The sequence below is a fragment of the Pan paniscus genome, chromosome 5 (genome assembly GCF_029289425.2).
Source record: "Pan paniscus chromosome 5, NHGRI_mPanPan1-v2.0_pri, whole genome shotgun sequence".
NCBI lineage: Eukaryota > Metazoa > Chordata > Mammalia > Primates > Hominidae > Pan > Pan paniscus.
In genome coordinates this window covers 65,997,632-66,014,126 of record NC_073254.2, presented here as the reverse complement: position 1 = coordinate 66,014,126, position 16,495 = coordinate 65,997,632, and the positions used below count along the sequence as shown (strand labels likewise).

The window sequence follows — 16,495 nt, the reverse complement described above, 5'->3', positions numbered from 1 at the left end:
TGTCAAGTATGCTTAAGACAAGTGGAGGGGGGAATGTTACTCTTTGTCCTTCTTGTGTTTTAAAAATGGAGAACTATGGTTCCCTGCAAATAACAGAGCTACTCTTTTCCAAAACTTGGTCTAAGAGTCTTTTATGACTATGGATAATATAGTACAAGTCCTTATTACTAATAAGCATCAAATGCATACATGCAGTCTCACAGTTGGGGGAAATAAATTGTGAAAAGATATTGCCCTTCCATGAAGAAGTAGGTAGTTTAAGAGTTGTAGAAACAGCTGGAAACATAACAGTCTGCTGTGGGGATATAGTAGTCTTGTAGTGATGTGAGTATATCTATGTCTCTGTATATAATGTGTATATATATAATATAGATTTATTGGGATTATTTATATATATGGATTATATGTGTATATAAAATCCCAATATTATATATATAATTCCAATAAATCTACAAAATCCAAAAAAATATACATATGTAAAACACTGAGAAATATAGACAAATTTCTGACCTGAATTTGAGAAGCTTGCAAGGGAGAAAGAATGAATATACATTGAACACAGGTGAAAAATGTAAAGCATGTTCTCAACATAGATAGGGTTATAAGTAGTAATAAAATTTAAATTGTCTTAGAAATAAGCATTATAAAACATAGCCAGCTCTTCAAAGATGCTTACAGACAGCTAAGTTTGCCAATGACACCTTTTAAAAATTTGTATTTGGTAACACAGCCCCTTTAGTGCTCTCATCTCATTAGTCTGAGGGTCACATGTAGATGTCAATTGACTATACCAGCATACTTCCCCAAACCACTTTTTTTTTTTTTTTTGCCATCCCAATGAGGGGAGAGAAATGAAAGAGTTTACTGAATTCTTATTAGGCCTTCAGTCTAGTATCCTTCCTGACTTTCAGAAGTGGAAGGTACTTTCAAAGTCAAGAAGGATACTAGACTTAAGTAGTCTAGTCTAATATCTACATGCAGGCCTTAAGCATGTAAAACTTTGTCTAATGATGTGTGATCTGACAGGACATTCACTAAAATGCATGAAAGAAAAAAAATCTAGTTAACACACATGCTTCCGAAAGCCTAAATATATATTTAAAACATTAGTAGTTCCACATTACAAAACGCATATTAATGTTAGCGGTAGACAAAATGATACACAATAAAATGCAGATTTTAATTCAACACAATGTCTAAAATTAGTGAGTTAAATTAGCTACAGTAGTTAAGGTTTATAAATTAGCCTTACTGAAGCTACACAAGATTTCTGAAAGAAACATTAGCAGTTGAACATACATTTATCACTCTGAAATAGACACACTCTGCCACATTGCTTTTGAAATCATCTGGGCGGCCTTAAATGAACTGGTGGCAGTTTCATTAAAGGCTTGATGGCATAATTTCATCTGTGATTTCAATTTGTTCAACTGGCCACTTTAAAGAAAGTTAATTTCTCCCTATGCTTAAACTTACTGCCCAGTGCTCCCTCATTAATGCCTCAGATCTCTATGAACAATTTCTACATTTGATCCCCAGGCCTTTCCCCAAGATTCATTCAGCACATATTTATTAAGCACCTACTAAGTGCTAGATGCTGTTCTAGATCCTGTAGATACAGCAGTGAACAATGCAACAATTCCTGACCTTATAAACTTTTATTCTACCTTGGGGGATACCAATGATCAATCAAGATAATGGGGTAAAATATAAACACTATTACATTTGTAAGAGTGTCAAGAAGAAAAATAAAGCAAGGCTGGGTGATAGAAAGCATGCTGGCTTTGGGAATGGAAAGGAATATTGAACAATTAGATGAAGGCAAGGGAAGACCTCCCAGAGAAGGTGACACTTAGGTCAAGACCTGAAGTAACTGAGGGAGTGAGCCCTGTAGCTATTCAGGGAATCAGAGGAGAGAAGACACAGCAAGTGCAAAGGCGCTGGAGGAGTGCTTCTCAAGTGCTTAAGGAATGGCAAGGAGTTCTGAGTGGAGTGAATGATGGAGAGCGTAGGAGCTGAGGTCGGAGGGTGAGAGAGACAGACCAGGTATGACCATGGCAACCATGATGAGGACTTTGGCTTTTCTCTGTTGAGATGTGAAATAATTAAAGAGTTTTGGGTAAAGGAGAGACACTTAAATTAAGAAGGTCTCCTAATCGTTTGAACCAGAGATTAGTACTTAGGGTCAGGTAAGTGAACCAACTGGGTGTAGCTGTGATCACAAAAACAAAGTGGGAGTCCCACATTTAGCAAGAGGCAGCAGTGATGAGGAAGAAATCTTGCTGATGTCTGCATTCAACACTGACACACATGTGGAATCAACAACACATTGCCACTCTGTGTCTCCTCTTTCCCTACGTAACCCTTGAACTGCAGATGAAGCCAAGCAGCAAAAAGTCCTTTTAAACCTCTGTTTAGATCCCACTAAATCCAAATGTTTTACTAAATAAACTTTCATAAAATAACACAGAACTGAAAATGACCCTCCAAGGCTGAAAGTCCTAAAAGTCTTTTTGCAAATCCCTTAATTTTTAGAACGCACACATGTTCTTTCCTACCACTAGCTTCTTTGCAAATGAGAACATATTACTAGTGCATGACAATGTTTTAACTCTCCAGCTTGCTCTTCACCCAGGAGGCACATAACTATAAAGAGTGAAATACATATTTGTTAACATTCACCTGTTATATACTGTTGTCATCTTAGGTATTTGGTGGCATATCTGTTTGTAGTAAAAGAGTACATAGGAAACCTGAAGGTAAAGTATCTTAAACTATAGAATGTATAAATTACAACACTCATGAACTGAGCAAGGCACTGAGACAAAAAGAAACCTACTGCCATACGGATTGGTATGTGATTCCTTGACTGTTTTACCACTACCTGTTTGAGGATGAAGCAGTCTCCAATTTTTGAAGTGGGCAGGTTGTCTTTTTATTACATGATTTGGAACTTTAAAACATTTTCCCTGAGAAACAAGATTATTAATAGTGCTTGGGTTCCTGGGTGAGATCCTGAAGAATCCAAAGCATAGTTGAGTTGTGGCAAAGATGTGATGTCTGGGTTCAGCAGGACAAGCCAAGGGCAGAAGGGAGAGCAGCAGGAAAAGAAGGACGAAGAGAAAGAGGAAGGAGTTTCTTCTCCCCTTCAGAGTCCCTGAGACACACCCAGGCAACATTTTGAAATTGATTGTTGGATCTGGTACCTTCTCCATCGCTTTCTGTGCACATCTTCTTCCATCTAATCAGTAGCCCTCCTGCCAAGTCCCAAATGCCTTAAGCCTAGTATTATGTAACACTGGGGCCTGGCCTCTCCCAAGAGTGACCCATGATTCAAAATGACTTACCTCACCTCTATCTCAAACAAAATTTTCTCTGTCTCAGGACATCTGGTCCAAGCTACAAGTTTGGGGGAAAATTGATCCAAGTCCTTTGTTTTGAGGAGTGAATGACTAATAGAACAGACATATATGAAATAGAGAAAAAAAGAATAGCTTTTACACAAATAAATCTAGATCAGCAGACTTTCTGTCAGTGTGGTGGTATGAAGTGAAACACACAAACAGAAGCATCATTAGTAGAGTGTAGGAGAAGGGACCCTATCTGGAAAAACACCCCAGGGGTTGGCTCTCATAACTGGCCCCGCTTTTCTCAGCACAGCTTTTTCTCTGATTTTGAGCCTTGGTTGCACGTTTAATTTTCAACGAAGACACAATGAAGGTGTAATTGTTTATGGTGATAAACTTATATTTTGATGGGCCTGAGAATGTGGAGGAGGAGTAACAGTGAATGGGAAGGTGAGGGCAAAGTTGTAATTTTATTTTTTTGGTGCCAGCTTTAGAAGATAAGCCACTTCCAAATCTCTGGGAGCCATGTATGCCCATCTATGTTCACTTTGCTTTCTTGTCACATTTTTTTCAAACCAAATGAATATAAAAGTTTTGAGCAAAATAAGTTGTTTGAAAGGCAACTTATTTTTATCCTCATAAAAACTCAGCATTACAATAACTTATAGAAAGAATATAATGTGTTTCTTGAGTTTTTAATCATGTCTTGGTGTCTGCAAGCTAGTGATTTTATGACACTCTTCTTTTTAAGTAGAATATTACCTTTCAGTTTAGAAATAAATAGAAGCCCCAGAAGTGTTAGCTCCATGAAAATAAATAAGAACTATGCCTAAAATAAGAATTTAGCATAGTTACTACTTTAAAAAAGAGCAGCTGAGCCACTACCATAAAACAAGACTAGAAGAATTCAAAATGATAGTCAATTTATATTGCTGTACTCAGTGACATACTTTAAATTCCACAGCCTCCAAACATATTTTTGCATAGAAACTTGGCTGTAGTTCTCCCTCTCCTTTACTACACACCCCAACCGCATCTCATCCCTATCCCCACCCCTGCCATAAACGTGTAATATGCCTCCATCGTAAATTTAGGGCCATCCTGATGTCACAGCTCCTCAGTGACTACTGAGATTTCCCAGGATGCAAGAGCATCAAGCGCTGGGAGCACTGTCAATAGGATTGCAAAGGAAGACTTGGAAATTTTATCGATGACTCTCTCCCTCCAATTTCCTATGTGCCTTTGCATAAGTTGCTAACAACCAAATTAGTTAATGTTCAGGCCCTCAGAACTTGTGAAGTAATCATTCCTTTCTAAAGAGCACAGTGGGGGTAATTTTTACTTTTATTTGTTTTCTTTTACATTCATTGTATGTCTTTTTTTTTTCCTTCCTTAATTCATGCTCCTATGGTTTTCCCCTCTGTGCCTCAGCTATATATTGCTTTGAAAAATCAATAAATCCTTTGCACATAATAATGCTTACCTACTCTACCTCACAGGGGTGCTGTGATGCGTAATTAATTAATGTGTGTAAAGAGCTGAGGGATCACGCGACGCAAGACACCCTATAAGTGGGAAGAATCATTATTAATAAGTGTTATTACCCAAATGCCTCTAGATGTCAGCAAAACATCTTTTTAAAAATATAATTGGGCAGCCCGTTTTGAAAAGCCTAGGTTCATTCTTTCTCTCCTGTATGGCAGACACAAGGAGAATGGCATCGGCAGCAATGCCAGTGAAGCCTTTTCTTTTGGCTCAGGGAAGCTCACTTAATCTTGGAGTATGAACTTTGAATAGATGTAAGCATTGGAACAAAGCAGCACTTGGATGCCTTGAGGTCTGAATGGGTGGCAGGCTGGGTCATTTTCTGGACAATCTGTATGAAAGATCAGTCTTTTCTCCAAAAATAGCATTTCATTTCCTCATCTCTGAAGCAATCTGTGTTGCTAGTAGATGGATGAGGTGAGAATATATATGGGGGGTGTGTATGTATATATATACATATATATATATATGCATGTGTGTGTATATATACATATGCATGTGTATATATATGCATATGTATATATAGGTCTTAAATATATATTTAAATGTATATGTATTTTTTCTCTCCATGTTCAAATATATATATGAGGAATTCATAACGGAAAAATAGGTGTAAGCTGTTTTAAATGTGCTGAGCCCAGTGATGCCTGCTGTACTGACTTCCTTCCATGGTGAAAATGTGAAAATGAGAATTATGGCAATTTCCCACAAAGTGCAGGTGATGACATCCCAGGCTTATGTCTGACATAGATTATGCAGTAATCCAAATGATCATTTGCTGACGCTTATCTCAATAACAAGTTATTCCTTTCTCTGCTCTCATTGTGTCCACAGAGGTGTAAGTGTGAGGTGTGGATACAGGAGAAGAGAACCACAACCAGGGAACCCTGTTACGAGACTTCTTGAAAGTGTGAGTGCTAGGAGGTGGTGAGGTGCCAGGGAAGAAAACTCCGTTGGGAAAGGGCATTTCATTAAACTTATTTTAATTCAATTCAACACACCTTGATTTTGTGGTTGTATGCTAAGTTAGGCAATTTAGTTTACCAAGTACTTCTCAGGAAGGTAATAGTTTTATTTCAAAAGTCCCCATGATGAAAAAAAATAGTATCCATATGTTATATTTAAGTATAATAAGATGCAAATTATTATTTTTTGTCAGTATCCAATATCACACACACTTTGTTTCTCAAGGAAGTTTCACAAAAAGGTTGGACTGTTTATTGTATTTTTATCTTAGGTGTTTAGGGGAGTCCTTTAAATAATCTAGTTTTCTAGGGCAGACCAGCCTGTGTCTATGCAGTGTACTGGGTGTCACATGTCCCTCCGGGTCAAGAATGGAATGGCCCTTGATGACACTGAAATAGCTTTCTCCAGGCTAGATCTTGAGGCTCCGGACCACAGGGATGTGATGGAATATGGTTTGGGTTTGTCATGGACAATGAATGTGGTCATTTGCTTTACTTGCTTGTACTTCAGTCAGTCTTGTGGCTGACAAATTTGAGCCCCAGAGAGGTGGCCACAGAGAGGGAGGGAGGAGAGCAAAAGAGAGAGAAAATGCAAATATTGTTTAACAAGCATTTGCTTTAGTGAATTTAAAATCACTGAATTATGTAGACTATTGCTATTATTTTGGAGTGACATACATAAAACTCCACAGGAGCACCTCAGAAGGATTCAGATGTAGGTATTTCCTCCAGGTGCATAGATGGTTAGAAAGGTTTAAATGCACATCTGCTATCAATCTGCATTCTCTGCTTAACCTCCCAGCCTGTCTCTTCCTGCATGTTTGCCCTGCTCCTCCTGACAGGTCTCCTTACCTAGGCAGAGATTAAGCCAATCTCTCAGTTTCCCAGTTCCCCTCACGGGACTGTCATAAGACTTAATTAAATAATGTTCATAAAGCATTCTGCTGTTCAGGTGTCCCTGGATAAAATGCATAGCACAATATTATTGTGATTATTATTAATTAGGATGATCTTGTCTGAGGCAAGGGATGTTTCCTGTCAGCTTTAGAGAGTTCTACCCTGACCTTTACTTCTGCAGAAGGGATTTGCAATTGAAATGACTGAACTGTAATCCTTGATCTTGGAGAAATCTCGAGAAAGCAAGAGAGATGACAGAAAAACTGAGAATTTGGAGTTGCCAGGCTGATTTCTAAGAGGAATAAAGGAGATGTTCCAAACACATTACCAAGGCTCTTAATTCTAGTACTTTTCCCTCCACCCTCAAATACTCAGATTTTTTTTTTTTTAAGTGAAAGGCTGGTTTAACAATCCCTGGAGAATGTAATAGCTACCATTAAGAACCAACATAGGGGTCATCAAAAACAAGCAATTACTTCCATCTTCAGTTTTTCCTTTGAGAGAATCCTTAGACCAATAATTAGGGAAATGTAATTGACATAGAAGCAAGACTTTGGGGAAACATTTGAAAAAGCTCCTTGTGAGAGCCTTGTGGACAAATTTGAGGACCACTGGATTGTATGTGGGTAAATACTGCAGGGCTCCATCGTAGACTCCCCCTTGCTCAACATTTTTATTTGATAACTACATGCCATATCATTTGGAATAAAAGCAAACATATTAAATGTATAAAAATTGTTGATAGCTGGGGCTTGGTAGTCTAAATTGTTGAAAATAAAATTCAGCAGGAAAAATTGTAAAGCTTTGCAAACCAAACTGCAAAAGCCTAGGCAGGGAAGGATATGGCTAAGCATAGGCTATGTGAGTTTTGGCACTGAGCAAGCTTGGCAGTACGCTGTGGCAATCGAGAAAAGTAGATGCAATTCAGACTTCATCAACCAAACATGTTGTTTTATCCTAGGCAAATAAAGGGGATATCACCAGGCTAGGGCATAGACTATACGGACTTTGAGGGCAGAGGTGGTGCTTTATTCATCGGGTATCACCACCTGACACAGTGCAGGGACCCAGTAAATGTTTGTTGAATGAACAAATTTAGGATTTGGAAACATGCCATATGAAGCAGGACTGTTGAAAGTTACGATGTTTAACTTGGAAAAGAGAAGACTTGGAATAATATGATCACTATCTCCAAGTACTGGAAGGAGGATTGGCATATGACAGAAGGACAAGGTGGGTCCTAACGGCCTAGGGGATCCTTTGGGGACTGCTGTGTTCAGGCTGCTCAGTTGCACAATTCTGGTGGCAGCATTCACTTAGAAAATGGCTGAGGAGCCTAGAGATGTGCAGTATCTAGCCTGTACAGCTGTACAGGGAGCCTCAGAGTATATAAATTCTGAGGAATGGAAAATGTTTCCCTATATTGAGCCAAAATCATATCAGGCTTTCCAAAATTCTATGAGCTGCCTTCAAACCTAGAGATTCTGTTGCTCACTTTTCCAAATTATGGAATTTGTAAAGATGTTCCAGGAAGGTTCTGTTTTATAAGGTGGTCAGTTTCAATTTTAACTAAAATTGAAGATGTCAGTTTCAATTTTAACTAAAAATAATTATCCAAATAGTTTCCCTTAAAGTAGAAGGAACCTGAACATATGTAAATAAGGGCAGAATTTGCATGCTGGCTGATAGATTCTATAATCATGCATGTGATTCAGCCACTCGGGGTTTGTACATCTAGCAGAAAAAACAAAAACGAAAACACTATAATTGTAATCATTACACTTTTAGAATCATTTTACCCTTGGAAATCAGGGCATAATTTATACAAGTAATGGACGTAAAAACACTGATGTTTTAATTTTAATTGGAGTTAGTAAGGAGACTATAAATGATTATTTAATAATGCTATAGAAGGTATTGTGTGCTAGGTGCTGTTCTAATTGCCTTAAAATACTATTTCATTCAATCCCTCTAACAATTTTATGGGATGGACACTGTTGTTATCCCCATTTTACAGATGAGGAACCTGAGGCACAGAAAGGTCACAGAACTAGAAAGCTGCATAGTAGGAAGGCAAGGAAACAGGGAAGGTGGGTTTAAATTAAGGTACCTGGCTCCAGGGTCCCTCTCCTAAGCATCACACCGTGCTGGCTCTCTACAAAGGCGCCTCAGAACCTGTCTGGTGCACTCATGTGATCAGGGTTCTTAAAATAGATTACTGTGTCTTCAGTCCTTCCAAATGAATATGGGAAATATAGCAAGGATTATGGCCAATTTGGCTGTTCATTTGTTGCAAATAAAGACTGCCCATATCCAAATGCATTATTTGTAGAGACTCAATGTAAATAGCAGCCCCCAGATTTCTCTAATCTTGTCTTTAGAAGCAGAATGAAAGTTTAAAAAATAATAATTAGTGTGAAGTTCAATAATTCCAAATAATACTTGATTATAGTATTTTTAAGATTCTGATGCTGCAAAACATGGTTAATTCTCAATCCGTATTTTAATACAAATAATACCTCTCAAATTCAACACATTAAAAAATTTTTTTGTATGTAAATAATGCTTTTTCTTACATAATTCAAATAGTAAGTTAAGCTGTATATGTTAAATGGGAAAAAGTAAAACTTACTTCTGTATGTAATAAAGATTATTATTATATTAGAAGTACTTCAGTATATAATTTTGAATCCTATTTTGTCTTAGAATAAAATAGATTTTATTTTTTAAATGTCCCTGTATTCTCTTTCCTGCATCTTTCTGCACCGCCACAATGGTGTGCATGGACATCCTGGCTGTTGCTCTCCAGAGCATCAACAATGCTGAAAAGAGAGGCAAATGCTAGGTTCTTATTGGGCCATGCTCCAAAGTCAGCATCCGGTTTCTAACAGTGATGATGAAGCATGATATCATTGGTGAATTTGAAATCATTGATGATAACAGAGCTGCGAAAATTGTTGTGAACCTCACAGGCAGGCTACACAAGTGTGGAGTGATCAGCACCAGATTTGATGTCCAACTTAAAAATCTAGAAAAATGGCAGAATAATCTGCTTCCATCCCACCAGTTTGGTTTCATTGTACTGACAACCGCAGCTGGCATCATGGACCATGAAGAAGCGAGTCAAAAACACAGGAGGGAAAATCCTGGGATTCTTTTTCTAGAGATGTAATACATATTTACAAATAAGATGCCTCATGGGGAAAAAAAGCCCCTATTCTATACCATGCAAAATCAATGCAATGGTTTATAAATTACTCATGGTTATATTTTTCTCAAGATTATATGTTTCCATGAACGTGTTTCACAGTTTTAAAATACTACAACATCCATTACAGACTAATCGAGAAATGAGACTGAAGTCACAGAATGTTGAAGGCCTTTTTCCTGCTAATGTTCTATGTTATGACATCATCATGTATTCACTATTTTTGCTCATAGGATAATTTCAATGTATTTATTGAAGTTCATCTGGTTTATTCAAATGAGAAAAAAGCTAGAACTTAGGGCATTTTCTAAAAGATAAAGCCAAGGTTAACTCCTAAGTTTGTGGTTATGAAAGGAGGGGAAAATTTTAAAATGCCTTGTATCTATAGTAATTATCTAAATCCTACTCATTTTTCAATTCCCAGTTATAAGATCACCACAAGCAGGCCATCTCTCACTACCCCAGCCTTCTTGATCTTATTTAGGAATTAATGTGGGCTCTTAGGCACCTGGAGTCTTGCATTATTATTATGAGAGAAAGTCTCCAATTTTTCTGTTGTAATCTCCTTTAGTAGGTCTTCTCAGTTATGGTTTTAAATTCAGGTACCTGGCTCTAGGGTCACCTTCCTTTTAAAAAACACATTCGTAAAATTCTTTATTTTTCTTTTGGCATGTGGTAGTATAGACCTCAGTGTATGCACATAGAAAGTGCTCAAGGAGGTCTTGGTCTTAAAGTTCCTCTGAAGATTAGATGATGTCCTTAACCTTACATTTCCTTACCTGGCGTTTTATGACCTTAATGAAAAATAAACAGACCAAATAATTTAACAGTGAATACCTGGAGGGTCCTTCCCCTGGCTCTCTGCTCTGTGAACTAAAAGGAAATAAAAAGGCAGCTGAGATGCCTGAAGGAGACAAGATAAGAGGGCAGAAACCCTCTCCTAATCACCAAGATTCTTTAGGATCTCTTCTCAATTCGCAGTGCTAATTTATTGCCTTAAGTATTACCAGAGCCATCTAATCGGTTTAATTTCACAAAGTTGCACTTCCTTTTCCTCCATAAATCTCCCCATTTCCAGTTTTATGCCAAGGATGATGCTCTGTGGCCACATTAGTTGAAAGAGTAATGGAAAGTTAGAAAGTAACTAATGACCTAAAGTTTCTTGGAAGAACTTTAAAAAATAGCCCCAAGTGCTGAATTACTGATCCTTATACTCTCAGTCTATTGTGAAAACCCTGTTCCCTAAAAACTGTCTTCTCCATTTTAACATACTCCTATTACCATTTGATTTAAGAAATTATTTCTGACTACTGAAAAATAGGAAAAAACAGAACATTTTTAAAGGAGAGGGTGGAAGCTGGTGGTGGGAAGGCAGGAATAAAGAAAAATGCAGTCTCACATCTGCAAAAGTAGTTCATAAAGAATGTGGAAGATGAAACTTGTTCAATGTTCTCTCTCTCTCATCCTTTCTAAGTCTCTTTCTCTCATTTTTTCTCCTTCCCTGTGTCTCTCAACAAAGGCCTAAACAGTTAAAAATGGAGACACTCTATGTCACTTAATAGCATCTCTGTTGATCTTTCTCCAGTAGGTGTAAGTACTGAGAGCAACAGCACCTCTTGTCACCAGCTGTGGATGGGGAGTGGCTGCCTTAGGGGGATCTGAGCCTAAAAAATCCACCACTGAGAAAAGGCAATAACAGAAGTCTGTTGCTGTCTAACCTGCCATATAAATGAAACAATCAAACAAGACAACAAAGGAAACTCCAGTAACCACCAGAGGCAAAAGCAGTTGGTGTAATATATCCTGGCTTCAGTGACTATTTTTAGTTTCCTCCCATCCCCCTTAAAAAAAGAACCAACTCTAATTTAGATTAACTGGGAAAAAACATTAAATAATTCAAGAAACAGAGACAGAGAAGTGAATAGCAGAGAGACAGTGAGGGTACACGCCTGAATGAAATAAAAAACACATTGATACCTTGAAATGTGTGTGTGAATGTGTTTGTAATCAATAGCTATTGGAGATTATTTTAAAACCAAAGAACCACCTTTTTCCCACAGGAAAGTGTCTGCAAATGTTACTAAATTACTCTTTATCAAAGCATGTATTTTTTAATATCACTCGACCCAGCATCCTGCTATCAGTGGGCAAGGCTGGTAACTGAATTCTCAATGGAACTGTAGAATCTTTTGGATTCGAGAAACATTTAATGGCTTCCAACACCAATCTATGAAGTTTCATATGTATAATTATTTTAGAGAACTTTGGAAATGATCTTGCTAGTTCAATTAACATCTCAGAATAACCAAGACAGGATGGAGCATTCTTGGAATTTCCTCTCATTTTGCCTCATTGATTGCAAAATGCAGCCTCCCAAGGATCCAGTAGTGACGAGCTAGCCCATTTATTCTCTCACTACTAGATGGAATTTGTTCTAACAGGCACTTCCTCACATTGTAGAATTTTGTTTCATCCAATCAAATCTTAAGCACTTGAAGGTGTTGGACGCTTTTTTCCTAACTTCCCCCAGTTGTTTACTAATAACTTCATTCCTGAGACTCCTTTGAGAGGTACTTACGTTAAGAAATGGATACATAACAGTGGAATTTCTGGATGCTGAGACAGACCAGTGGTGAGTTGAGTGGCATGGTGGGGTGTTGTGCTCAACATAAAACAGAATGAGAACATTGAGAGAAAGCAAGAGAACCTTGGAAGAGAAGAAAAAGGTTCTGTAAAGGAGAGAAGAGCAAAGTTTAAAATTCATTTGGTTGATAATTCTCTTTAAGATTAACTTTGATTGTCATCATCGTTTTCACTTTCCTATTGATCCTATTCTATTAATCTTGGGGCATTTGTGAAGTAGCAGGATCCTACCTGATACTGTACAAGAGACCATCTTTCAAGACCACAGTCTTTAACCTGATGGCAGAAGTACAGGCAAGTGCACAAAGAACTTGGAAGAGGTGACCTAAACCCCAAAAAGCAGAAGTCCTGGAGCTGTACTAGGCTTCAGAGACAGAGTCAGCTATCTGAGAAGTTATGATCCAGGCAAACATCAAACACTTCCCCAAAAAAAGACTAGACGACTAGACAGAAGAAGATCCTACCAAAGACGACCATGGCTAAAAAGGGATGTGAGACACTAATCAATGACTGAATGGGAGATGGGCCTGGAGCAATGGCTGGAATGGGGATTTCCAGGGCTTCAGGAAAGGGGAACAGCTATATTTCACAGAGTGCTCATGGTCTTCTATGTGGCCAGCAGAGGAACGATTAAGGTCAGGGCTCTGTCTTGGTAACTAAAAACTTCCATAAAGAGAAGAATAATGACCTCAAATGCAGGCATATAGAGATCTTTCTGGAGATCCAGGGTAAGTGCATTTCAGGGCATCTTCAAACTTTTATTGTGTTGCAAAAAATCATGTTCTTATTAACATGAGCTGGTTTATTTAAGGGCATGGTGCAATGACTTATTCATCTAATATGTAGAAATAGCCTTCATGTGCAATAATGTCAATTACATCTGGGCAGGAGATCAAGCACCTGTCTTAGGACTTTAGTCCACTTTGGCTCTCTTCTGTGACAAATAGTGATTTTCTTGCAGAGATAACCCCCACCCCAACAAATGCTTATGCTTCTTGGGTAATATAAAGTCTACCCCTTTCTTTCTAGCTCTGCTTGCTGCTTGGCCTGACATTAATTCTATGTCTTTGTATCTCTGGATCTCTCTCTCTCTTTCCCTCTTATCCTCACCCTCAATTGCCCCCTGAGTGTGTTCCCTGTTCATTTATTCCATGTCTCTGTGTTTTGCTTAGAGATAATGTACACACAGTTCTCAGATGTAAAGTTACCTGCACTTTGTAGTAATTAGTCATAGTTGAAATTTATGGATATTACAGACATTTATGGACAAGAAGTAATCACAGTTCACATTATAGGACAAGGAATTGTTTGGGTATGGCATATGCATAAAGTTTTACTCCTTGTGACAGCCCTATCACGGTAACAGGTGGGTCCTATTACAAGTGTGGAAGTTGAGTCAAACATGATTGCCAGAAAATGGCTAAGTGGGATCTGAACCCCAGCAATCTGCTCTGAGCCCATGTTCTTAAAATTTACACAGTACCGCCCCCTTTATGAATAGCATGTGTTCAGAAACAGCCCCGTGGGGAACAAGATCTTAGACATATCTTTAATGTTTTATAGCTCATAAAGTTATTTTACATACACTATTACATTTCATATCTGTATTCAGGAAAATGGGTGTTAGTAGGAAAATGAAAAGACTCATGTTCAGGACTCTGCAGAATTGAGGCTTGAGTTTGGTTTTTGTGCTCAAAGTTGAGTGCTTTTCCCACTTTAACTGTTTAACTTCAGAATAGGCCTTCTCTTGGCAGGATCCAGATGGCCACAAGAGCAGAATCTATGTGCTGGAAGTATGGAAGAAGGGAGGAACATATATAGAAAAAAAAGGAGGTGAAAGGGAGTACAAGTGAAAGGGAATGTGAGAAGAATTTGGTGGAGGGTTGGTCCAGAATCCAAAAAAAGAGCTTTGAGAGTAGGGAGTGTAAATTTTTTTTTTAAAAAAAAAGGAGGAAGAAGAAGAAAGGGGGAAAAAAGAAGGTAATTGTCCTCTCTTGCAAAGCATTCTTGCAGTTAGGGGTATAGACTAGACCAGTGCTTTTTTAAGTGTTAATGTGCCCAGGAATTATGCAGGGATTGTATTAAAATCTAGATTCTGATTCAGAAAAGCTGGGGTGGGCCTGAGAGTTTGCATTCCTGAAAGTACTCCCTCCACCCACCCAGCTGTGACCCTTCTACTTGTGCGTAGATCACACTTAGAGTGGCAAGAGGATAGATAACTTCTAGAGAGATCCTCCTGCCTTAGTGCTCTGAATTCCATGACTGTTCCCTGAACTTCCCACCAGTCTAGCATCTCAGTTCACTGGGTCATCTTGCCCACTTCCCTCTGCTAGAGACTTGCTGAGGCTCCAAAGTCTCATTTTGCAACCCCAATTATAGAAACCGACTCCCACTTTTACCTCAGAAATGTCTGGACCATGAGACCACTAGTCACAGATCCTGAGGAAAAACTTAGATCTTTCTGTGAGTGAGTGACGCAAGGGCATTTCCTGATAAGACTCTTTTTCCTGTCAAAAAAAACAAAAGTTTCCCAAAGTTTCTTAGATGCCTGAGGACACAACCTGCTCCAAGTGACCTACATTTAGGGAGGTGGTAGATGCCCAACCCCTGCCCAAGCCCTCCTGCTTTGGGAGCCTGGAGTTTCACTCACAGATCACACAGGGCTGAGCGAAGGGCTCCCAGGGTGCCCTACCCGTCCTGACACCAGCCCTTTGAAATGATATTAGCTCTGGCTAATGGCCTGTAAATGTGTCAGAATGATGCCACCTAGTGCCACAAATGCCATTTCCCCTTGTGAAGTCACACTGTCTGCACCACAGCAAGCCAGAATATAATTAGTGTTAATTTGGTTTTTCACTGAATGACTACTGCACAGCATTGAAGGTCTCCACTCTGTGCTTATCTGGGAACATTCTTTTTTTAAACATGCTGAGGGGTGGGGGCAGGAATATTAGTGTTCCTGTTCATGTTAGGGTGGGAGGACAGCACATTTGGCTCCTTTTTTGGCTGATGATTTGGAGGCACTAAATCAATATATGTCAATGAACTAATGTACAGTCTGGAAAGAATCCCAGGAGGACAGATATTCTAAGCCCCTTTCATTGTCCCCTCAGGCCAAATGACACCCAAAACTTTCCATCTAGATCAGTAAATATGCTTACCAATACACAGAATCTAGTGCATTGAACAGTATCATCATCTGGAAATACAATTTTAGTGCACCGAGGCCCATGTGATAGCTTTTAAAAATTATGTTTATATTGTTCTGTTGCCTGGTTTATTTGAGGGCTGGACTAGTTTCTGTCAGGTTTAGGTGCTCTGGCTTCAAAATCATTTTGTGAATATTCTAACTTAGGTTAAGAAGTTCTTACATAGCTCTGTGAGGTACCCGACCTCAATGAGGAAGCTGATCTGTAATTTCAACTACAGCCTGGTTAGTGAATTTGTTCTTGTTTAGGTCTCAGGAGAAATACGGAATAGCCAGGCCTATCACTCTGATTTCTCCTACCTGGTGATGGACTCTTGCGGGACCCTCCACAGGTTAGCAGGTGAACTTTGTGAAAAGATGCCAGTAATATATGCCTACATATTTAAAGATTTGCAAAGGGCAACTCTCCAGACACCTTGCCATATCTGGTGGGATGCCAGTCTCTACAGATCGTTGATCCTCCTGGATAGCAGAAGGCAGAAGTACCCCTGGAATATGATCCTTCACAGTCAGTGGTGGGGACTGTGAAATAGGGCATTGAGATTCCCAAATATTTTGCCTATGACTCTCAATGATTAATTGAAGAAACTACTTGGGAACAACTCTTTTGACTTTTAAAGAATATAGTTTAGTATGAAAGGGATATTTTATTCCACTACGGGGAATCTTTGAACAATGTTAG

The 16,495-nt window shown here is 38.7% G+C and overlaps 1 pseudogene; it reads left to right on the top strand.

Moving 5' to 3' along the window:
* Positions 1–9,527: 9,527 nt before the first annotated feature.
* LOC117980814 (small ribosomal subunit protein uS8-like) lies at positions 9,528–9,918 on the top strand (annotated as a pseudogene).
* The last annotated feature ends 6,577 nt before the right edge of the window (positions 9,919–16,495 follow it).